General features: G+C 41.8%; 22 pseudogenes; all 22 read left to right on the forward strand.

Annotated features, from left to right (window-relative positions):
- Positions 1-601: 601 nt before the first annotated feature.
- On the forward strand, positions 602-720 carry LOC137116847 (5S ribosomal RNA; annotated as a pseudogene).
- Positions 721-1,587: 867 nt separating this feature from the next.
- LOC137117004 (5S ribosomal RNA) lies at positions 1,588-1,706 on the forward strand (annotated as a pseudogene).
- Positions 1,707-2,573: 867 nt separating this feature from the next.
- Positions 2,574-2,692, forward strand: LOC137116695 (5S ribosomal RNA; annotated as a pseudogene).
- Positions 2,693-3,559: 867 nt separating this feature from the next.
- Positions 3,560-3,678, forward strand: LOC137116696 (5S ribosomal RNA; annotated as a pseudogene).
- Positions 3,679-4,535: 857 nt separating this feature from the next.
- LOC137116921 (5S ribosomal RNA) lies at positions 4,536-4,654 on the forward strand (annotated as a pseudogene).
- An 857-nt stretch (positions 4,655-5,511) lies between these two features.
- On the forward strand, positions 5,512-5,630 carry LOC137117061 (5S ribosomal RNA; annotated as a pseudogene).
- An 867-nt stretch (positions 5,631-6,497) lies between these two features.
- LOC137116697 (5S ribosomal RNA) lies at positions 6,498-6,616 on the forward strand (annotated as a pseudogene).
- An 858-nt stretch (positions 6,617-7,474) lies between these two features.
- LOC137116848 (5S ribosomal RNA) lies at positions 7,475-7,593 on the forward strand (annotated as a pseudogene).
- An 857-nt stretch (positions 7,594-8,450) lies between these two features.
- LOC137116699 (5S ribosomal RNA) lies at positions 8,451-8,569 on the forward strand (annotated as a pseudogene).
- An 857-nt stretch (positions 8,570-9,426) lies between these two features.
- Positions 9,427-9,545, forward strand: LOC137116700 (5S ribosomal RNA; annotated as a pseudogene).
- Positions 9,546-10,403: 858 nt separating this feature from the next.
- Positions 10,404-10,522, forward strand: LOC137116701 (5S ribosomal RNA; annotated as a pseudogene).
- An 857-nt stretch (positions 10,523-11,379) lies between these two features.
- LOC137116949 (5S ribosomal RNA) lies at positions 11,380-11,498 on the forward strand (annotated as a pseudogene).
- An 867-nt stretch (positions 11,499-12,365) lies between these two features.
- Positions 12,366-12,484, forward strand: LOC137116702 (5S ribosomal RNA; annotated as a pseudogene).
- An 857-nt stretch (positions 12,485-13,341) lies between these two features.
- LOC137116849 (5S ribosomal RNA) lies at positions 13,342-13,460 on the forward strand (annotated as a pseudogene).
- Positions 13,461-14,317: 857 nt separating this feature from the next.
- Positions 14,318-14,436, forward strand: LOC137116703 (5S ribosomal RNA; annotated as a pseudogene).
- Positions 14,437-15,303: 867 nt separating this feature from the next.
- Positions 15,304-15,422, forward strand: LOC137116704 (5S ribosomal RNA; annotated as a pseudogene).
- An 867-nt stretch (positions 15,423-16,289) lies between these two features.
- LOC137116705 (5S ribosomal RNA) lies at positions 16,290-16,408 on the forward strand (annotated as a pseudogene).
- An 867-nt stretch (positions 16,409-17,275) lies between these two features.
- LOC137116706 (5S ribosomal RNA) lies at positions 17,276-17,394 on the forward strand (annotated as a pseudogene).
- An 857-nt stretch (positions 17,395-18,251) lies between these two features.
- On the forward strand, positions 18,252-18,370 carry LOC137116850 (5S ribosomal RNA; annotated as a pseudogene).
- An 857-nt stretch (positions 18,371-19,227) lies between these two features.
- Positions 19,228-19,346, forward strand: LOC137116961 (5S ribosomal RNA; annotated as a pseudogene).
- An 846-nt stretch (positions 19,347-20,192) lies between these two features.
- LOC137116995 (5S ribosomal RNA) lies at positions 20,193-20,311 on the forward strand (annotated as a pseudogene).
- An 867-nt stretch (positions 20,312-21,178) lies between these two features.
- LOC137116931 (5S ribosomal RNA) lies at positions 21,179-21,297 on the forward strand (annotated as a pseudogene).
- Positions 21,298-21,899: the final 602 nt, after the last annotated feature.

The following is a 21,899-nucleotide window of genomic DNA, read 5'->3' on the forward strand; positions in this document are numbered from 1 at the left end:
CCTACACTTCCTGGAGTTTTAAAAGTACGGTTCCCAACAGCTAGCGAGGCTCTTTCTGGCAGCAGCACCTGTTTGCTGTTCTTGGTTTCCAAACTTTATTTAGCATTTTTGAATTGTTAGGTTTTATGCCGTGGTTTTGTTTATAAATTGTATATTTTGTAAATAGTATTAAATCTGTAGGGGTGAACTGCCATTTTCTTTGGATTGTTTTCACATTTGGGAGTAGGGTTAGCGACTGTCTTTTGGTTTGTTTATTTCTATCAGGCTAGCTAGCACTTTCTGTGGGAAATGGCTTATTTTGTTTATTATGTTGGCCTTGGTTCGCCCTGAGTTGTAGTGTCATGTTTTGTTTGACACTTTCTTTCGTTTAAAATGAATATCATTCTGTTGGAACATCTCGATCCTGGATTTTGGTTTGGGGATCGGAGAGGGAACATGCTAATTTATCTTTGTATGTTGCACCCTGACCCCCTGGACAGGGGCGTAACAGACCAGTACAGTTATAGTACTTTGTACTTTGCCACATTTATCTTCTTCTTAGCAAGTGTCATGCATTCTGCTTCTCCAGCGTTTTTAAGAGCTGTTGATGATGTCAAATGCAGCTTACGGCCACACCGCTCTCTAAGCGCCCGATCTCGTCCGATCTCGGCAGCCAAATAGAGCCGGGCCTGGTTAGTACTTGGTAGGAAGACCGCGTGGGAATACCAGGTGCTGTAAGCTTTTTTGCTTGGGTTTACGGGCAGCACAAGCTGGTGTTACTGCCTATTTATTCATAGAAATTGTTCTATATTTTCATCAAATTTTGTTCTTTCATTGCTGTTTTGCTACTTTATTTGTTTGTCAACCATCGTGCTTCATTACTAGTAGACCATGTTACGGTCCTGGCCATATGTGTTGTTTTTATTTTCTCGTTCTTATAGGTGCCCTGCCTGATTGGCCGGATTGAGGGGCAGTACAGGAAGCTGATTGGTCCATCCTACACTTCCTGGAGTTTTAAAAGTACGGTTCCCAACAGCTAGCGAGGCTCTTTCTGGCAGCAGCACCTGTTTGCTATTCTTGGTTTCCAAACCTTATTTAGCATTTTTGAATTCTTAGGTTTTGTGCCGTGGTTTTGTTTATAAATTGTATATTTTGTAATTCGTATTAAATCTGTAGGGGTGAACAGCCATTTTCTTTTGATTGTTTTCTCTTGTTTTCACATTAGGGAGTTAGGGTTAGCGACTGTCTTTTGGTTTGTTTATTTCTATCAGGCTAGCTAGCACTTTCTGTGGGAAATGGCTTATTTTGTTTATTATGTTGGCCTTGGTTCGCCCTGAGTTGTAGTGTCATGTTTTGTTTGACACTTTCTTTCGTTTAAAATAAATATCATTCTGTTGGAACATCTCGATCCTGGATTTTGGTTTGGGGATCGGAGAGGGAACATGCTAATTTATCTTTGTATGTTGCACCCTGACCCCCTGGACAGGGGCGTAACAGACCAGTACAGTTATAGTACTTTGTACTTTGCCACATTTGTCTTCTTCTTAGCAAGTGTCATGCTTTCTGCTTCTCCAGTGTTTTTAAGAGCTGTTGATGATGTCAAATGCAGCTTACGGCCACACCGCTCTCTAAGCGCCCAATCTTGTCCGATCTCGGCAGCCAAATAGAGCCGGGCCTGGTTAGTACTTGGTAGGAAGACCACCTGGGAATACCAGGTGCTGTAAGCTTTTTTGCTTGGGTTTACGGGCAGCACAAGCTGGTGTTACTGCCTATTTATTCATAGAAATTGTTCTATATTTTCATCAAATTTTGTTCTTTCATTGCTGTTTTGCTACTTTATTGGTTTTTCAACCATCGTGCTTCATTACTAGTAGACCATGTTACGGTCCTGGCCATATGTGTTGTTTTTATTTTCTCGTTCTTATAGGTGCCCTGCCTGATTGGCCGGATTGAGGGGCAGTACAGGAAGCTGATTGGTCCATCCTACACTTCCTGGAGTTTTAAAAGTACGGTTCCCAACAGCTAGCGAGGCTCTTTCTGGCAGTAACACCTGTTTGCTGTTCTTGGTTTCCAAACCTTATTTAGCATTTTTGAATTGTTAGGTTTTGTGCCGTGGTTTTGTTTATAAATTGTATATTTTGTAATTCGTATTAAATCTGTAGGGGTGAACAGCCATTTTCTTTTGATTGTTTTCTCTTGTTTTCACATTAGGGAGTTAGGGTTAGCGACTGTCTTTTGGTTTGTTTATTTCTATCAGGCTAGCTAGCACTTTCTGTGGGAAATGGCTTATTTTGTTTATTATGTTGGCCTTGGTTCGCCCTGAGTTGTAGTGTCATGTTTTGTTTGACACTTTCTTTCGTTTAAAATAAATATCATTCTGTTGGAACATCTCGGTCCTGGATTTTGGTTTGGGGATCGGAGAGGGAACATGCTAATTTATCTTTGTATGTTGCACCCTGACCCCCTGGACAGGGGCGTAACAGACCAGTACAGTTATAGTACTTTGTACTTTGCCACATTTATCTTCTTCTTAGCAAGTGTCATGCATTCTGCTTCTCCAGCGTTTTTAAGAGCTGTTGATGATGTCAAATGCAGCTTACGGCCACACCGCTCTCTAAGCGCCCGATCTCGTCCGATCTCGGCAGCCAAATAGAGCCGGGCCTGGTTAGTACTTGGTAGGAAGACCGCCTGGGAATACCAGGTGCTGTAAGCTTTTTTGCTTGGGTTTACGGGCAGCACAAGCTGGTGTTACTGCCTATTTATTCATAGAAATTGTTCTTTATTTTCATCAAATTTTGTTCTTTCATTGCTGTTTTGCTACTTTATTGGTTTTTCAACCATCGTGCTTCATTACTAGTAGACCATGTTACGGTCCTGGCCATATGTGTTGTTTTTATTTTGTTGTTCTTATAGGTGCCCTGCCTGATTGGCCGGATTGGGGGGCAGTACAGGAAGCTGATTGGTCCATCCTACACTTCCTGGAGTTTTAAAAGTACGGTTCCCAACAGCTAGCGAGGCTCTTTCTGGCAGCAGCACCTGTTTGCTGTTCTTGGTTTCCAAACTTTATTTAGCATTTTTGAATTGTTAGGTTTTATGCCGTGGTTTTGTTTATAAATTGTATATTTTGTAAATAGTATTAAATCTGTAGGGGTGAACAGCCATTTTCTTTTGATTGTTTTCTTTTGTTTTTACATTAGGGAGTTAGGGTTAGCGACTGTCTTTTGGTTTGTTTATTTCTATCAGGCTAGCTAGCACTTTCTGTGGGAAATGGCTTATTTTGTTTATTATGTTGGCCTTGGTTCGCCCTGAGTTGTAGTGTCATGTTTTGTTTGACACTTTCTTTCGTTTAAAATAAATATCATTCTGTTGGAACATCTCGGTCCTGGATTTTGGTTTGGGGATCGGAGAGGGAACATGCTAATTTATCTTTGTATGTTGCACCCTGACCCCCTGGACAGGGGCGTAACAGACCAGTACAGTTATAGTACTTTGTACTTTGCCACATTTATCTTCTTCTTAGCAAGTGTCATGCATTCTGCTTCTCCAGCGTTTTTAAGAGCTGTTGATGATGTCAAATGCAGCTTACGGCCACACCGCTCTCTAAGCGCCCGATCTCGTCCGATCTCGGCAGCCAAATAGAGCCGGGCCTGGTTAGTACTTGGTAGGAAGACCGCCTGGGAATACCAGGTGCTGTAAGCTTTTTTGCTTGGGTTTACGGGCAGCACAAGCTGGTGTTACTGCCTATTTATTCATAGAAATTGTTCTTTATTTTCATCAAATTTTGTTCTTTCATTGCTGTTTTGCTACTTTATTGGTTTTTCAACCATCGTGCTTCATTACTAGTAGACCATGTTACGGTCCTGGCCATATGTGTTGTTTTTATTTTGTTGTTCTTATAGGTGCCCTGCCTGATTGGCCGGATTGGGGGGCAGTACAGGAAGCTGATTGGTCCATCCTACACTTCCTGGAGTTTTAAAAGTACGGTTCCCAACAGCTAGCGAGGCTCTTTCTGGCAGCAGCACCTGTTTGCTGTTCTTGGTTTCCAAACTTTATTTAGCATTTTTGAATTGTTAGGTTTTATGCCGTGGTTTTGTTTATAAATTGTATATTTTGTAAATAGTATTAAATCTGTAGGGGTGAACAGCCATTTTCTTTGGACTGTTTTCACATTAGGGAGTTAGGGTTAGCGACTGTGTTTTGGTTTGTTTATTTCTATCAGGCTAGCTAGCACTTTCTGTGGGAAATGGCTTATTTTGTTTATTATGTTGGCCTTGGTTCGCCCTGAGTTGTAGTGTCATGTTTTGTTTGACACTTTCTTTCGTTTAAAATAAATATCATTCTGTTGGAACATCTCGATCCTGGATTTTGGTTTGGGGATCGGAGAGGGAACATGCTAATTTATCTTTGTATGTTGCACCCTGACCCCCTGGACAGGGGCGTAACAGACCAGTACAGTTATAGTACTTTGTACTTTGCCACATTTATCTTCGTCTTAGCAAGTTTCATGCATTCTGCTTCTCCAACGTTTTTAAGAGCTGTTGATGATGTCAAATGCAGCTTACGGCCACACCGCTCTCTAAGCGCCCGATCTCGTCCGATCTCGACAGCCAAATAGAGCCGGGCCTGGTTAGTACTTGGTAGGAAGACCGCGTGGGAATACCAGGTGCTGTAAGCTTTTTTGCTTGGGTTTACGGGCAGCACAAGCTGGTGTTACTGCCTATTTATTCATAGAAATTGTTCTATATTTTCATCAAATTTTGTTCTTTCATTACTGTTTTGCTACTTTATTGGTTTGTCAACCATCGTGCTTCATTACTAGTAGACCATGTTTCGGTCCTGGCCATATGTGTTGTTTTTGATATGTTGTTCTTATAGGTGCCCTGCCTGATTGGCCGGATTGAGGGGCAGTACAGGAAGCTGATTGGTCCATCCTACACTTCCTGGAGTTTTAAAAGTACGGTTCCCAACAGCTAGCGAGGCTCTTTCTGGCAGCAGCACCTGTTTGCTGTTCTTGGTTTCCAAACCTTATTTAGCATTTTTGAATTGTTAGGTTTTGTGCCGTGGTTTTGTTTATAAATTGTATATTTTGTAAATAGTATTAAATCTGTAGGGGTGAACAGCCATTTTCTTTGGACTGTTTTCACATTAGGGAGTTAGGGTTAGCGACTGTCTTTTGGTTTGTTTATTTCTATCAGGCTAGCTAGCACTTTCTGTGGGAAATGGCTTATTTTGTTTATTATGTTGGCCTTGGTTCGCCCTGAGTTGTAGTGTCATGTTTTGTTTGACACTTTCTTTCGTTTAAAATAAATATCATTCTGTTGGAACATCTCGATCCTGGATTTTGGTTTGGGGATCGGAGAGGGAACATGCTAATTTATCTTTGTATGTTGCACCCTGACCCCCTGGACAGGGGCGTAACAGACCAGTACAGTTATAGTACTTTGTACTTTGCCACATTTGTCTTCTTCTTAGCAAGTGTCATGCATTCTGCTTCTCCAGTGTTTTTAAGAGCTGTTGATGATGTCAAATGCAGCTTACGGCCACACCGCTCTCTAAGCGCCCGATCTCGTCCGATCTCGGCAGCCAAATAGAGCCGGGCCTGGTTAGTACTTGGTAGGAAGACCACCTGGGAATACCAGGTGCTGTAAGCTTTTTTGCTTGGGTTTACGGGCAGCACAAGCTGGTGTTACTGCCTATTTATTCATAGAAATTGTTCTATATTTTCATCAAATTTTGTTCTTTCATTGCTGTTTTGCTACTTTATTGGTTTTTCAACCATCGTGCTACATTACTAGTAGACCATGTTACGGTCCTGGCCATATGTGTTGTTTTTATTTTCTCGTTCTTATAGGTGCCCTGCCTGATTGGCCGGATTGAGGGGCAGTACAGGAAGCTGATTGGTCCATCCTACACTTCCTGGAGTTTTAAAAGTACGGTTCCCAACAGCTAGCGAGGCTCTTTCTGGCAGTAACACCTGTTTGCTGTTCTTGGTTTCCAAACCTTATTTAGCATTTTTGAATTGTTAGGTTTTGTGCCGTGGTTTTGTTTATAAATTGTATATTTTGTAATTCGTATTAAATCTGTAGGGGTGAACAGCCATTTTCTTTTGATTGTTTTCTCTTGTTTTCACATTAGGGAGTTAGGGTTAGCGACTGTCTTTTGGTTTGTTTATTTCTATCAGGCTAGCTAGCACTTTCTGTGGGAAATGGCTTATTTTGTTTATTATGTTGGCCTTGGTTCGCCCTGAGTTGTAGTGTCATGTTTTGTTTGACACTTTCTTTCGTTTAAAATAAATATCATTCTGTTGGAACATCTCGATCCTGGATTTTGGTTTGGGGATCGGAGAGGGAACATGCTAATTTATCTTTGTATGTTGCACCCTGACCCCCTGGACAGGGGCGTAACAGACCAGTACAGTTATAGTACTTTGTACTTTGCCACATTTATCTTCTTCTTAGCAAGTGTCATGCATTCTGCTTCTCCAGCGTTTTTAAGAGCTGTTGATGATGTCAAATGCAGCTTACGGCCACACCGCTCTCTAAGCGCCCGATCTCGTCCGATCTCGGCAGCCAAATAGAGCCGGGCCTGGTTAGTACTTGGTAGGAAGACCGCCTGGGAATACCAGGTGCTGTAAGCTTTTTTGCTTGGGTTTACGGGCAGCACAAGCTGGTGTTACTGCCAATTTATTCATAGAAATTGTTCTATAGTTTCATCAAATTTTGTTCTTTCATTGCTGTTTTGCTACTTTATTGGTTTTTAAAACCATCGTGCTTCATTACTAGTAGACCATGTTACGGTCCTGGCCATATGTGTTGTTTTTATTTTGTTGTTCTTATAGGTGCCCTGCCTGATTGGCCGGATTGGGGGGCAGTACAGGAAGCTGATTGGTCCATCCTACACTTCCTGGAGTTTTAAAAGTACGGTTCCCAACAGCTAGCGAGGCTCTTTCTGGCAGCAGCACCTGTTTGCTGTTCTTGGTTTCCAAACTTTATTTAGCATTTTTGAATTGTTAGGTTTTATGCCGTGGTTTTGTTTATAAATTGTATATTTTGTAAATAGTATTAAATCTGTAGGGGTGAACAGCCATTTTCTTTGGACTGTTTTCACATTAGGGAGTTAGGGTTAGCGACTGTGTTTTGGTTTGTTTATTTCTATCAGGCTAGCTAGCACTTTCTGTGGGAAATGGCTTATTTTGTTTATTATGTTGGCCTTGGTTCGCCCTGAGTTGTAGTGTCATGTTTTGTTTGACACTTTCTTTCGTTTAAAATAAATATCATTCTGTTGGAACATCTCGATCCTGGATTTTGGTTTGGGGATCGGAGAGGGAACATGCTAATTTATCTTTGTATGTTGCACCCTGACCCCCTGGACAGGGGCGTAACAGACCAGTACAGTTATAGTACTTTGTACTTTGCCACATTTATCTTCGTCTTAGCAAGTTTCATGCATTCTGCTTCTCCAACGTTTTTAAGAGCTGTTGATGATGTCAAATGCAGCTTACGGCCACACCGCTCTCTAAGCGCCCGATCTCGTCCGATCTCGGCAGCCAAATAGAGCCGGGCCTGGTTAGTACTTGGTAGGAAGACCGCGTGGGAATACCAGGTGCTGTAAGCTTTTTTGCTTGGGTTTACGGGCAGCACAAGCTGGTGTTACTGCCTATTTATTCATAGAAATTGTTCTATATTTTCATCAAATTTTGTTCTTTCATTACTGTTTTGCTACTTTATTGGTTTGTCAACCATCGTGCTTCATTACTAGTAGACCATGTTACGGTCCTGGCCATATGTGTTGTTTTTGATATGTTGTTCTTATAGGTGCCCTGCCTTATTGGCCGGATTGAGGGGCAGTACAGGAAGCTGATTGGTCCATCCTACACTTCCTGGAGTTTTAAAAGTACGGTTCCCAACAGCTAGCGAGGCTCTTTCTGGCAGCAGCACCTGTTTGCTGTTCTTGGTTTCCAAACCTTATTTAGCATTTTTGAATTGTTAGGTTTTGTGCCGTGGTTTTGTTTATAAATTGTATATTTTGTAAATAGTATTAAATCTGTAGGGGTGAACAGCCATTTTCTTTGGACTGTTTTCACATTAGGGAGTTAGGGTTAGCGACTGTCTTTTGGTTTGTTTATTTCTATCAGGCTAGCTAGCACTTTCTGTGGGAAATGGCTTATTTTGTTTATTATGTTGGCCTTGGTTCGCCCTGAGTTGTAGTGTCATGTTTTGTTTGACACTTTCTTTCGTTTAAAATAAATATCATTCTGTTGGAACATCTCGGTCCTGGATTTTGGTTTGGGGATCGGAGAGGGAACATGCTAATTTATCTTTGTATGTTGCACCCTGACCCCCTGGACAGGGGCGTAACAGACCAGTACAGTTATAGTACTTTGTACTTTGCCACATTTATCTTCTTCTTAGCAAGTGTCATGCATTCTGCTTCTCCAGCGTTTTTAAGAGCTGTTGATGATATCAAATGCAGCTTACGGCCACACCGCTCTCTAAGCGCCCGATCTCGTCCGATCTCGGCAGCCAAATAGAGCCGGGCCTGGTTAGTACTTGGTAGGAAGACCGCCTGGGAATACCAGGTGCTGTAAGCTTTTTTGCTTGGGTTTACGGGCAGCACAAGCTGGTGTTACTGCCTATTTATTCATAGAAATTGTTCTTTATTTTCATCAAATTTTGTTCTTTCATTGCTGTTTTGCTACTTTATTGGTTTTTCAACCATCGTGCTTCATTACTAGTAGACCATGTTACGGTCCTGGCCATATGTGTTGTTTTTATTTTGTTGTTCTTATAGGTGCCCTGCCTGATTGGCCGGTTTGGGGGGCAGTACAGGAAGCTGATTGGTCCATCCTACACTTCCTGGAGTTTTAAAAGTACGGTTCCCAACAGCTAGCGAGGCTCTTTCTGGCAGCAGCACCTGTTTGCTGTTCTTGGTTTCCAAACTTTATTTAGCATTTTTGAATTGTTAGGTTTTATGCCGTGGTTTTGTTTATAAATTGTATATTTTGTAAATAGTATTAAATCTGTAGGGGTGAACAGCCATTTTCTTTGGACTGTTTTCACATTAGGGAGTTAGGGTTAGCGACTGTGTTTTGGTTTGTTTATTTCTATCAGGCTAGCTAGCACTTTCTGTGGGAAATGGCTTATTTTGTTTATTATGTTGGCCTTGGTTCGCCCTGAGTTGTAGTGTCATGTTTTGTTTGACACTTTCTTTCGTTTAAAATAAATATCATTCTGTTGGAACATCTCGATCCTGGATTTTGGTTTGGGGATCGGAGAGGGAACATGCTAATTTATCTTTGTATGTTGCACCCTGACCCCCTGGACAGGGGCGTAACAGACCAGTACAGTTATAGTACTTTGTACTTTGCCACATTTATCTTCTTCTTAGCAAGTGTCATGCATTCTGCTTCTCCAGCGTTTTTAAGAGCTGTTGATGATGTCAAATGCAGCTTACGGCCACACCGCTCTCTAAGCGCCCGATCTCGTCCGATCTCGGCAGCCAAATAGAGCCGGGCCTGGTTAGTACTTGGTAGGAAGACCGCCTGGGAATACCAGGTGCTGTAAGCTTTTTTGCTTGGGTTTACGGGCAGCACAAGCTGGTGTTACTGCCAATTTATTCATAGAAATTGTTCTATAGTTTCATCAAATTTTGTTCTTTCATTGCTGTTTTGCTACTTTATTGGTTTTTAAAACCATCGTGCTTCATTACTAGTAGACCATGTTACGGTCCTGGCCATATGTGTTGTTTTTATTTTGTTGTTCTTATAGGTGCCCTGCCTGATTGGCCGGATTGGGGGGCAGTACAGGAAGCTGATTGGTCCATCCTACACTTCCTGGAGTTTTAAAAGTACGGTTCCCAACAGCTAGCGAGGCTCTTTCTGGCAGCAGCACCTGTTTGCTGTTCTTGGTTTCCAAACTTTATTTAGCATTTTTGAATTGTTAGGTTTTATGCCGTGGTTTTGTTTATAAATTGTATATTTTGTAAATAGTATTAAATCTGTAGGGGTGAACAGCCATTTTCTTTGGACTGTTTTCACATTAGGGAGTTAGGGTTAGCGACTGTGTTTTGGTTTGTTTATTTCTATCAGGCTAGCTAGCACTTTCTGTGGGAAATGGCTTATTTTGTTTATTATGTTGGCCTTGGTTCGCCCTGAGTTGTAGTGTCATGTTTTGTTTGACACTTTCTTTCGTTTAAAATAAATATCATTCTGTTGGAACATCTCGATCCTGGATTTTGGTTTGGGGATCGGAGAGGGAACATGCTAATTTATCTTTGTATGTTGCACCCTGACCCCCTGGACAGGGGCGTAACAGACCAGTACAGTTATAGTACTTTGTACTTTGCCACATTTATCTTCTTCTTAGCAAGTGTCATGCATTCTGCTTCTCCAGCGTTTTTAAGAGCTGTTGATGATGTCAAATGCAGCTTACGGCCACACCGCTCTCTAAGCGCCCGATCTCGTCCGATCTCGGCAGCCAAATAGAGCCGGGCCTGGTTAGTACTTGGTAGGAAGACCGCCTGGGAATACCAGGTGCTGTAAGCTTTTTTGCTTGGGTTTACGGGCAGCACAAGCTGGTGTTACTGCCTATTTATTCATAGAAATTGTTCTATATTTTCATCAAATTTTGTTCTTTCATTGCTGTTTTGCTACTTTATTGGTTTTTCAACCATCGTGCTTCATTACTAGTAGACCATGTTACGGTCCTGGCCATATGTGTTGTTTTTATTTTGTTGTTCTTATAGGTGCCCTGCCTGATTGGCCGGATTGGGGGGCAGTACAGGAAGCTGATTGGTCCATCCTACACTTCCTGGAGTTTTAAAAGTACGGTTCCCAACAGCTAGCGAGGCTCTTTCTGGCAGTAGCACCTGTTTGCTGTTCTTGGTTTCCAAACTTTATTTAGCATTTTTGAATTGTTAGGTTTTATGCCGTGGTTTTGTTTATAAATTGTATATTTTGTAAATAGTATTAAATCTGTAGGGGTGAACAGCCATTTTCTTTGGACTGTTTTCACATTAGGGAGTTAGGGTTAGCGACTGTGTTTTGGTTTGTTTATTTCTATCAGGCTAGCTAGCACTTTCTGTGGGAAATGGCTTATTTTGTTTATTATGTTGGCCTTGGTTCGCCCTGAGTTGTAGTGTCATGTTTTGTTTGACACTTTCTTTCGTTTAAAATAAATATCATTCTGTTGGAACATCTCGATCCTGGATTTTGGTTTGGGGATCGGAGAGGGAACATGCTAATTTATCTTTGTATGTTGCACCCTGACCCCCTGGACAGGGGCGTAACAGACCAGTACAGTTATAGTACTTTGTACTTTGCCACATTTGTCTTCTTCTTAGCAAGTGTCATGCATTCTGCTTCTCCAGTGTTTTTAAGAGCTGTTGATGATGTCAAATGCAGCTTACGGCCACACCGCTCTCTAAGCGCCCAATCTCGTCCGATCTCGGCAGCCAAATAGAGCCGGGCCTGGTTAGTACTTGGTAGGAAGACCACCTGGGAATACCAGGTGCTGTAAGCTTTTTTGCTTGGGTTTACGGGCAGCACAAGCTGGTGTTACTGCCTATTTATTCATAGAAATTGTTCTATATTTTCATCAAATTTTGTTCTTTCATTGCTGTTTTGCTACTTTATTGGTTTTTCAACCATCGTGCTTCATTACTAGTAGACCATGTTACGGTCCTGGCCATATGTGTTGTTTTTATTTTCTCGTTCTTATAGGTGCCCTGCCTGATTGGCCGGATTGAGGGGCAGTACAGGAAGCTGATTGGTCCATCCTACACTTCCTGGAGTTTTAAAAGTACGGTTCCCAACAGCTAGCGAGGCTCTTTCTGGCAGTAACACCTGTTTGCTGTTCTTGGTTTCCAAACCTTATTTAGCATTTTTGAATTGTTAGGTTTTGTGCCGTGGTTTTGTTTATAAATTGTATATTTTGTAATTCGTATTAAATCTGTAGGGGTGAACAGCCATTTTCTTTTGATTGTTTTCTCTTGTTTTTACATTAGGGAGTTAGGGTTAGCGACTGTCTTTTGGTTTGTTTATTTCTATCAGGCTAGCTAGCACTTTCTGTGGGAAATGGCTTATTTTGTTTATTATGTTGGCCTTGGTTCGCCCTGAGTTGTAGTGTCATGTTTTGTTTGACACTTTCTTTCGTTTAAAATAAATATCATTCTGTTGGAACATCTCGGTCCTGGATTTTGGTTTGGGGATCGGAGAGGGAACATGCTAATTTATCTTTGTATGTTGCACCCTGACCCCCTGGACAGGGGCGTAACAGACCAGTACAGTTATAGTACTTTGTACTTTGCCACATTTATCTTCTTCTTAGCAAGTGTCATGCATTCTGCTTCTCCAGCGTTTTTAAGAGCTGTTGATGATGTCAAATGCAGCTTACGGCCACACCGCTCTCTAAGCGCCCGATCTCGTCCGATCTCGGCAGCCAAATAGAGCCGGGCCTGGTTAGTACTTGGTAGGAAGACCGCCTGGGAATACCAGGTGCTGTAAGCTTTTTTGCTTGGGTTTACGGGCAGCACAAGCTGGTGTTACTGCCTATTTATTCATAGAAATTGTTCTTTATTTTCATCAAATTTTGTTCTTTCATTGCTGTTTTGCTACTTTATTGGTTTTTCAACCATCGTGCTTCATTACTAGTAGACCATGTTACGGTCCTGGCCATATGTGTTGTTTTTATTTTGTTGTTCTTATAGGTGCCCTGCCTGATTGGCCGGATTGGGGGGCAGTACAGGAAGCTGATTGGTCCATCCTACACTTCCTGGAGTTTTAAAAGTACGGTTCCCAACAGCTAGCGAGGCTCTTTCTGGCAGCAGCACCTGTTTGCTGTTCTTGGTTTCCAAACTTTATTTAGCATTTTTGAATTGTTAGGTTTTATGCCGTGGTTTTGTTTATAAATTGTATATTTTGTAAATAGTATTAAATCTGTAGGGGTGAACAGCCATTTTCTTTGGACTGTTTTCACATTAGGGAGTTAGGGTTAGCGACTGTGTTTTGGTTTGTTTATTTCTATCAGGCTAGCTAGCACTTTCTGTGGGAAATGGCTTATTTTGTTTATTATGTTGGCCTTGGTTCGCCCTGAGTTGTAGTGTCATGTTTTGTTTGACACTTTCTTTCGTTTAAAATAAATATCATTCTGTTGGAACATCTCGATCCTGGATTTTGGTTTGGGGATCGGAGAGGGAACATGCTAATTTATCTTTGTATGTTGCACCCTGACCCCCTGGACAGGGGCGTAACAGACCAGTACAGTTATAGTACTTTGTACTTTGCCACATTTATCTTCGTCTTAGCAAGTTTCATGCATTCTGCTTCTCCAACGTTTTTAAGAGCTGTTGATGATGTCAAATGCAGCTTACGGCCACACCGCTCTCTAAGCGCCCGATCTCGTCCGATCTCGGCAGCCAAATAGAGCCGGGCCTGGTTAGTACTTGGTAGGAAGACCGCGTGGGAATACCAGGTGCTGTAAGCTTTTTTGCTTGGGTTTACGGGCAGCACAAGCTGGTGTTACTGCCTATTTATTCATAGAAATTGTTCTATATTTTCATCAAATTTTGTTCTTTCATTACTGTTTTGCTACTTTATTGGTTTGTCAACCATCGTGCTTCATTACTAGTAGACCATGTTACGGTCCTGGCCATATGTGTTGTTTTTATTTTGTTGTTCTTATAGGTGCCCTGCCTGATTGGCCGGATTGGGGGGCAGTACAGGAAGCTGATTGGTCCATCCTACACTTCCTGGAGTTTTAAAAGTACGGTTCCCAACAGCTAGCGAGGCTCTTTCTGGCAGCAGCACCTGTTTGCTGTTCTTGGTTTCCAAACTTTATTTAGCATTTTTGAATTGTTAGGTTTTATGCCGTCGTTTTGTTTATAAATTGTATATTTTGTAAATAGTATTAAATCTGTAGGGGTGAACTGCCATTTTCTTTGGATTGTTTTCACATTTGGGAGTTAGGGTTAGCGACTGTCTTTTGGTTTGTTTCTTTCTATCAGGCTAGCTAGCACTTTCTGTGGGAAATGGCTTATTTTGTTTATTATGTTGGCCTTGGTTCGCCCTGAGTTGTAGTGTCATGTTTTGTTTGACACTTTCTTTCGTTTAAAATGAATATCATTCTGTTGGAACATCTCGATCCTGGATTTTGGTTTGGGGATCGGAGAGGGAACATGCTAATTTATCTTTGTATGTTGCACCCTGACCCCCTGGACAGGGGCGTAACAGACCAGTACAGTTATAGTACTTTGTACTTTGCCACATTTATCTTCTTCTTAGCAAGTGTCATGCCTTCTGCTTCTCCAGCGTTTTTAAGAGCTGTTGATGATGTCAAATGCAGCTTACGGCCACACCGCTCTCTAAGCGCCCGATCTCGTCCGATCTCGGCAGCCAAATAGAGCCGGGCCTGGTTAGTACTTGGTAGGAAGACCGCCTGGGAATACCAGGTGCTGTAAGCTTTTTTGCTTGGGTTTACGGGCAGCACAAGCTGGTGTTACTGCCTATTTATTCATAGAAATTGTTCTATATTTTCATCAAATTTTGTTCTTTCATTGCTGTTTTGCTACTTTATTGGTTTGTCAACCATCGTGCTTCATTACTAGTAGACCATGTTACGGTCCTGGCCATATGTGTTGTTTTTATTTTCTCATTCTTATAGGTGCCCTGCCTGATTGGCCGGATTGAGGGGCAGTACAGGAAGCTGATTGGTCCATCCTACACTTCCTGGAGTTTTAAAAGTACGGTTCCCAACAGCTAGCGAGGCTCTTTCTGGCAGCAGCACCTGTTTGCTGTTCTTGGTTTCCAAACCTTATTTAGCATTTTTGAATTCTTAGGTTTTGTGCCGTGGTTTTGTTTATAAATTGTATATTTTGTAATTCGTATTAAATCTGTAGGGGTGAACAGCCATTTTCTTTTGATTGTTTTCTCTTGTTTTCACATTAGGGAGTTAGGGTTAGCGACTGTCTTTTGGTTTGTTTATTTCTATCAGGCTAGCTAGCACTTTCTGTGGGAAATGGCTTATTTTGTTTATTATGTTGGCCTTGGTTCGCCCTGAGTTGTAGTGTCATGTTTTGTTTGACACTTTCTTTCGTTTAAAATAAATATCATTCTGTTGGAACATCTCGATCCTGGATTTTGGTTTGGGGATCGGAGAGGGAACATGCTAATTTATCTTTGTATGTTGCACCCTGACCCCCTGGACAGGGGCGTAACAGACCAGTACAGTTATAGTACTTTGTACTTTGCCACATTTATCTTCTTCTTAGCAAGTGTCATGCATTCTGCTTCTCCAGCGTTTTTAAGAGCTGTTGATGATGTCAAATGCAGCTTACGGCCACACCGCTCTCTAAGCGCCCGATCTCGTCCGATCTCGGCAGCCAAATAGAGCCGGGCCTGGTTAGTACTTGGTAGGAAGACCGCCTGGGAATACCAGGTGCTGTAAGCTTTTTTGCTTGGGTTTACGGGCAGCACAAGCTGGTGTTACTGCCTATTTATTCATAGAAATTGTTCTATATTTTCATCAAATTTTGTTCTTTCATTGCTGTTTTGCTACTTTATTGGTTTTTCAACCATCGTGCTTCATTACTAGTAGACCATGTTACGGTCCTGGCCATATGTGTTGTTTTTATTTTCTCGTTCTTATAGGTGCCCTGCCTGATTGGCCGGATTGAGGGGCAGTACAGGAAGCTGATTGGTCCATCCTACACTTCCTGGAGTTTTAAAAGTACGGTTCCCAACAGCTAGCGAGGCTCTTTCTGGCAGCAGCACCTGTTTGCTGTTCTTGGTTTCCAAACCTTATTTAGCATTTTTGAATTCTTAGGTTTTGTGCCGTGGTTTTGTTTATAAATTGTATATTTTGTAATTCGTATTAAATCTGTAGGGGTGAACAGCCATTTTCTTTTGATTGTTTTCTCTTGTTTTCACATTAGGGAGTTAGGGTTAGCGACTGTCTTTTGGTTTGTTTATTTCTATCAGGCTAGCTAGCACTTTCTGTGGGAAATGGCTTATTTTGTTTATTATGTTGGCCTTGGTTTGCCCTGAGTTGTAGTGTCATGTTTTGTTTGACACTTTCTTTCGTTTAAAATAAATATCATTCTGTTGGAACATCTCGATCCTGGATTTTGGTTTGGGGATCGGAGAGGGAACATGCTAATTTATCTTTGTATGTTGCACCCTGACCCCCTGGACAGGGGCGTAACAGACCAGTACAGTTATAGTACTTTGTACTTTGCCACATTTATCTTCTTCTTAGCAAGTGTCATGCATTCTGCTTCTCCAGCGTTTTTAAGAGCTGTTGATGATGTCAAATGCAGCTTACGGCCACACCGCTCTCTAAGCGCCCGATCTCGTCCGATCTCGGCAGCCAAATAGAGCCGGGCCTGGTTAGTACTTGGTAGGAAGACCGCCTGGGAATACCAGGTGCTGTAAGCTTTTTTGCTTGGGTTTACGGGCAGCACAAGCTGGTGTTACTGCCTATTTATTCATAGAAATTGTTCTATATTTTCATCAAATTTTGTTCTTTCATTGCTGTTTTGCTACTTTATTGGTTTTTCAACCATCGTGCTTCATTACTAGTAGACCATGTTACGGTCCTGGCCATATGTGTTGTTTTTATTTTCTCGTTCTTATAGGTGCCCTGCCTGATTGGCCGGATTGAGGGGCAGTACAGGAAGCTGATTGGTCCATCCTACACTTCCTGGAGTTTTAAAAGTACGGTTCCCAACAGCTAGCGAGGCTCTTTCTGGCAGCAGCACCTGTTTGCTGTTCTTGGTTTCCAAACCTTATTTAGCATTTTTGAATTCTTAGGTTTTGTGCCGTGGTTTTGTTTATAAATTGTATATTTTGTAATTCGTATTAAATCTGTAGGGGTGAACAGCCATTTTCTTTTGATTGTTTTCTCTTGTTTTCACATTAGGGAGTTAGGGTTAGCGACTGTCTTTTGGTTTGTTTATTTCTATCAGGCTAGCTAGCACTTTCTGTGGGAAATGGCTTATTTTGTTTATTATGTTGGCCTTGGTTCGCCCTGAGTTGTAGTGTCATGTTTTGTTTGACACTTTCTTTCGTTTAAAATAAATATCATTCTGTTGGAACATCTCGGTCCTGGATTTTGGTTTGGGGATCGGAGAGGGAACATGCTAATTTATCTTTGTATGTTGCACCCTGACCCCCTGGACAGGGGCGTAACAGACCAGTACAGTTATAGTACTTTGTACTTTGCCACATTTATCTTCTTCTTAGCAAGTGTCATGCATTCTGCTTCTCCAGCGTTTTTAAGAGCTGTTGATGATGTCAAATGCAGCTTACGGCCACACCGCTCTCTAAGCGCCCGATCTCGTCCGATCTCGGCAGCCAAATAGAGCCGGGCCTGGTTAGTACTTGGTAGGAAGACCGCCTGGGAATACCAGGTGCTGTAAGCTTTTTTGCTTGGGTTTACGGGCAGCACAAGCTGGTGTTACTGCCTATTTATTCATAGAAATTGTTCTATATTTTCATCAAATTTTGTTCTTTCATTGCTGTTTTGCTACTTTATTGGTTTTTCAACCATCGTGCTTCATTACTAGTAGACCATGTTACGGTCCTGGCCATATGTGTTGTTTTTATTTTGTTGTTCTTATAGGTGCCCTGCCTGATTGGCCGGATTGGGGGGCAGTACAGGAAGCTGATTGGTCCATCCTACACTTCCTGGAGTTTTAAAAGTACGGTTCCCAACAGCTAGCGAGGCTCTTTCTGGCAGCAGCACCTGTTTGCTGTTCTTGGTTTCCAAACTTTATTTAGCATTTTTGAATTGTTAGGTTTTATGCCGTGGTTTTGTTTATAAATTGTATATTTTGTAAATAGTATTAAATCTGTAGGGGTGAACAGCTATTTTCTTTGGACTGTTTTCACATTAGGGAGTTAGGGTTAGCGACTGTGTTTTGGTTTGTTTATTTCTATCAGGCTAGCTAGCACTTTCTGTGGGAAATGGCTTATTTTGTTTATTATGTTGGCCTTGGTTCGCCCTGAGTTGTAGTGTCATGTTTTGTTTGACACTTTCTTTCGTTTAAAATAAATATCATTCTGTTGGAACATCTCGATCCTGGATTTTGGTTTGGGGATCGGAGAGGGAACATGCTAATTTATCTTTGTATGTTGCACCCTGACCCCCTGGACAGGGGCGTAACAGACCAGTACAGTTATAGTACTTTGTACTTTGCCACATTTATCTTCGTCTTAGCAAGTTTCATGCATTCTGCTTCTCCAACGTTTTTAAGAGCTGTTGATGATGTCAAATGCAGCTTACGGCCACACCGCTCTCTAAGCGCCCGATCTCGTCCGATCTCGGCAGCCAAATAGAGCCGGGCCTGGTTAGTACTTGGTAGGAAGACCGCGTGGGAATACCAGGTGCTGTAAGCTTTTTTGCTTGGGTTTACGGGCAGCACAAGCTGGTGTTACTGCCTATTTATTCATAGAAATTGTTCTATATTTTCATCAAATTTTGTTCTTTCATTACTGTTTTGCTACTTTATTGGTTTGTCAACCATCGTGCTTCATTACTAGTAGACCATGTTACGGTCCTGGCCATATGTGTTGTTTTTGATATGTTGTTCTTATAGGTGCCCTGCCTGATTGGCCGGATTGAGGGGCAGTACAGGAAGCTGATTGGTCCATCCTACACTTCCTGGAGTTTTAAAAGTACGGTTCCCAACAGCTAGCGAGGCTCTTTCTGGCAGCAGCACCTGTTTGCTGTTCTTGGTTTCCAAACCTTATTTAGCATTTTTGAATTGTTAGGTTTTGTGCCGTGGTTTTGTTTATAAATTGTATATTTTGTAAATAGTATTAAATCTGTAGGGGTGAACAGCCATTTTCTTTGGACTGTTTTCACATTAGGGAGTTAGGGTTAGCGACTGTCTTTTGGTTTGTTTATTTCTATCAGGCTAGCTAGCACTTTCTGTGGGAAATGGCTTATTTTGTTTATTATGTTGGCCTTGGTTCGCCCTGAGTTGTAGTGTCATGTTTTGTTTGACACTTTCTTTCGTTTAAAATGAATATCATTCTGTTGGAACATCTCGATCCTGGATTTTGGTTTGGGGATCGGAGAGGGAACATGCTAATTTATCTTTGTATGTTGCACCCTGACCCCCTGGACAGGGGCGTAACAGACCAGTACAGTTATAGTACTTTGTACTTTGCCACATTTATCTTCTTCTTAGCAAGTGTCATGCCTTCTGCTTCTCCAGCGTTTTTAAGAGCTGTTGATGATGTCAAATGCAGCTTACGGCCACACCGCTCTCTAAGCGCCCGATCTCGTCCGATCTCGGCAGCCAAATAGAGCCGGGCCTGGTTAGTACTTGGTAGGAAGACCGCGTGGGGATACCAGGTGCTGTAAGCTTTTTTGCTTGGGTTTACGGGCAGCACAAGCTGGTGTTACTGCCTATTTATTCATAGAAATTGTTCTATATTTTCATCAAATTTTGTTCTTTCATTGCTGTTTTGCTACTTTATTGGTTTGTCAACCATCGTGCTTCATTACTAGTAGACCATGTTACGGTCCTGGCCATATGTGTTGTTTTTATTTTCTCATTCTTATAGGTGCCCTGCCTGATTGGCCGGATTGAGGGGCAGTACAGGAAGCTGATTGGTCCATCCTACACTTCCTGGAGTTTTAAAAGTACGGTTCCCAACAGCTAGCGAGGCTCTTTCTGGCAGCAGCACCTGTTTGCTGTTCTTGGTTTCCAAACCTTATTTAGCATTTTTGAATTCTTAGGTTTTGTGCCGTGGTTTTGTTTATAAATTGTATATTTTGTAATTCGTATTAAATCTGTAGGGGTGAACAGCCATTTTCTTTTGATTGTTTTCTCTTGTTTTCACATTAGGGAGTTAGGGTTAGCGACTGTCTTTTGGTTTGTTTATTTCTATCAGGCTAGCTAGCACTTTCTGTGGGAAATGGCTTATTTTGTTTATTATGTTGGCCTTGGTTCGCCCTGAGTTGTAGTGTCATGTTTTGTTTGACACTTTCTTTCGTTTAAAATAAATATCATTCTGTTGGAACATCTCGATCCTGGATTTTGGTTTGGGGATCGGAGAGGGAACATGCTAATTTATCTTTGTATGTTGCACCCTGACCCCCTGGACAGGGGCGTAACAGACCAGTACAGTTATAGTACTTTGTACTTTGCCACATTTATCTTCTTCTTAGCAAGTTTCATGCATTCTGCTTCTCCAACGTTTTTATGCAGCTTACGGCCACACAGCTCTCTAAGCGCCCGATCTCGTCCGATCTCGGCAGCCAAATAGAGCCGGGCCTGGTTAGTACTTGGTAGGAAGGCCGCCTGGGAATACCAGGTGCTGTAAGCTTTTTTGCTTGGGTTTACGGGCAGCACAAGCTGGTGTTACTGCCTATTTATTCATAGAAATTGTTCTATATTTTCATCAAATTTTGTTCTTTCATTGCTGTTTTGCTACTTTATTGGTTTGTCAACCATCGTGCTTCATTACTAGTAGACCATGTTACGGTCCTGGCCATATGTGTTGTTTTTATTTTGTTGTTCTTATAGGTGCCCTGCCTGATGGGCCGGATTGGGGGGCAGTACAGGAAGCTGATTGGTCCATCCTACACTTCCTGGAGTTTTAAAAGTACGGTTCCCAACAGCTAGCGAGGCTCTTTCTGGCAGCAGCACCTGTTTGCTGTTCTTGGTTTCCAAACTTTATTTAGCATTTTTGAATTGTTAGGTTTTATGCCGTGGTTTTGTTTATAAATTGTATATTTTGTAAATAGTATTAAATCTGTAGGGGTGAACAGCCATTTTCTTTTGATTGTTTTCTCTTGTTTTCACATTAGGGAGTTAGGGTTAGCGACTGTCTTTTGGTTTGTTTATTTCTATCAGGCTAGCTAGCACTTTCTGTGGGAAATGGCTTATTTTGTTTATTATGTTGGCCTTGGTTCGCCCTGAGTTGTAGTGTCATGTTTTGTTTGACACTTTCTTTCGTTTAAAATAAATATCATTCTGTTGGAACATCTCGGTCCTGGATTTTGGTTTGGGGATCGGAGAGGGAACATGCTAATTTATCTTTGTATGTTGCACCCTGACCCCCTGGACAGGGGCGTAACAGACCAGTACAGTTATAGTACTTTGTACTTTGCCACATTTATCTTCTTCTTAGCAAGTGTCATGCATTCTGCTTCTCCAGCGTTTTTAAGAGCTGTTGATGATGTCAAATGCAGCTTACGGCCACACCGCTCTCTAAGCGCCCGATCTCGTCCGATCTCGGCAGCCAAATAGAGCCGGGCCTGGTTAGTACTTGGTAAGAAGACCGCCTGGGAATACCAGGTGCTGTAAGCTTTTTTGCTTGGGTTTACGGGCAGCACAAGCTGGTGTTACTGCCTATTTATTCATAGAAATTGTTCTATATTTTCATCAAATTTTGTTCTTTCATTGCTGTTTTGCTACTTTATTGGTTTGTCAACCATCGTGCTTCATTACTAGTAGACCATGTTACGGTCCTGGCCATATGTGTTGTTTTTATTTTGTTGTTCTTATAGGTGCCCTGCCTGATTGGCCGGATTGGGGGGCAATACAGGAAGCTGATTGGTCCATCCTACACTTCCTGGAGTTTTAAAAGTACGGTTCCCAACAGCTAGCGAGGCTCTTTCTGGCAGCAGCACCTGTTTGCTGTTCTTGGTTTCCAAACTTTATTTAGCATTTTTGAATTGTTAGGTTTTATGCCGTGGTTTTGTTTATAAATTGTATATTTTGTAAATAGTATTAAATCTGTAGGGGTGAACTGCCATTTTCTTTGGATTGTTTTCACATTTGGGAGTAGGGTTAGCGACTGTCTTTTGGTTTGTTTATTTCTATCAGGCTAGCTAGCACTTTCTGTGGGAAATGGCTTATTTTGTTTATTATGTTGGCCTTGGTTCGCCCTGAGTTGTAGTGTCATGTTT

This window comes from Channa argus, unplaced genomic scaffold, assembly GCF_033026475.1.
Source record: "Channa argus isolate prfri unplaced genomic scaffold, Channa argus male v1.0 Contig032, whole genome shotgun sequence".
NCBI classification, from domain to species: Eukaryota; Metazoa; Chordata; class Actinopteri; order Anabantiformes; family Channidae; genus Channa; species Channa argus.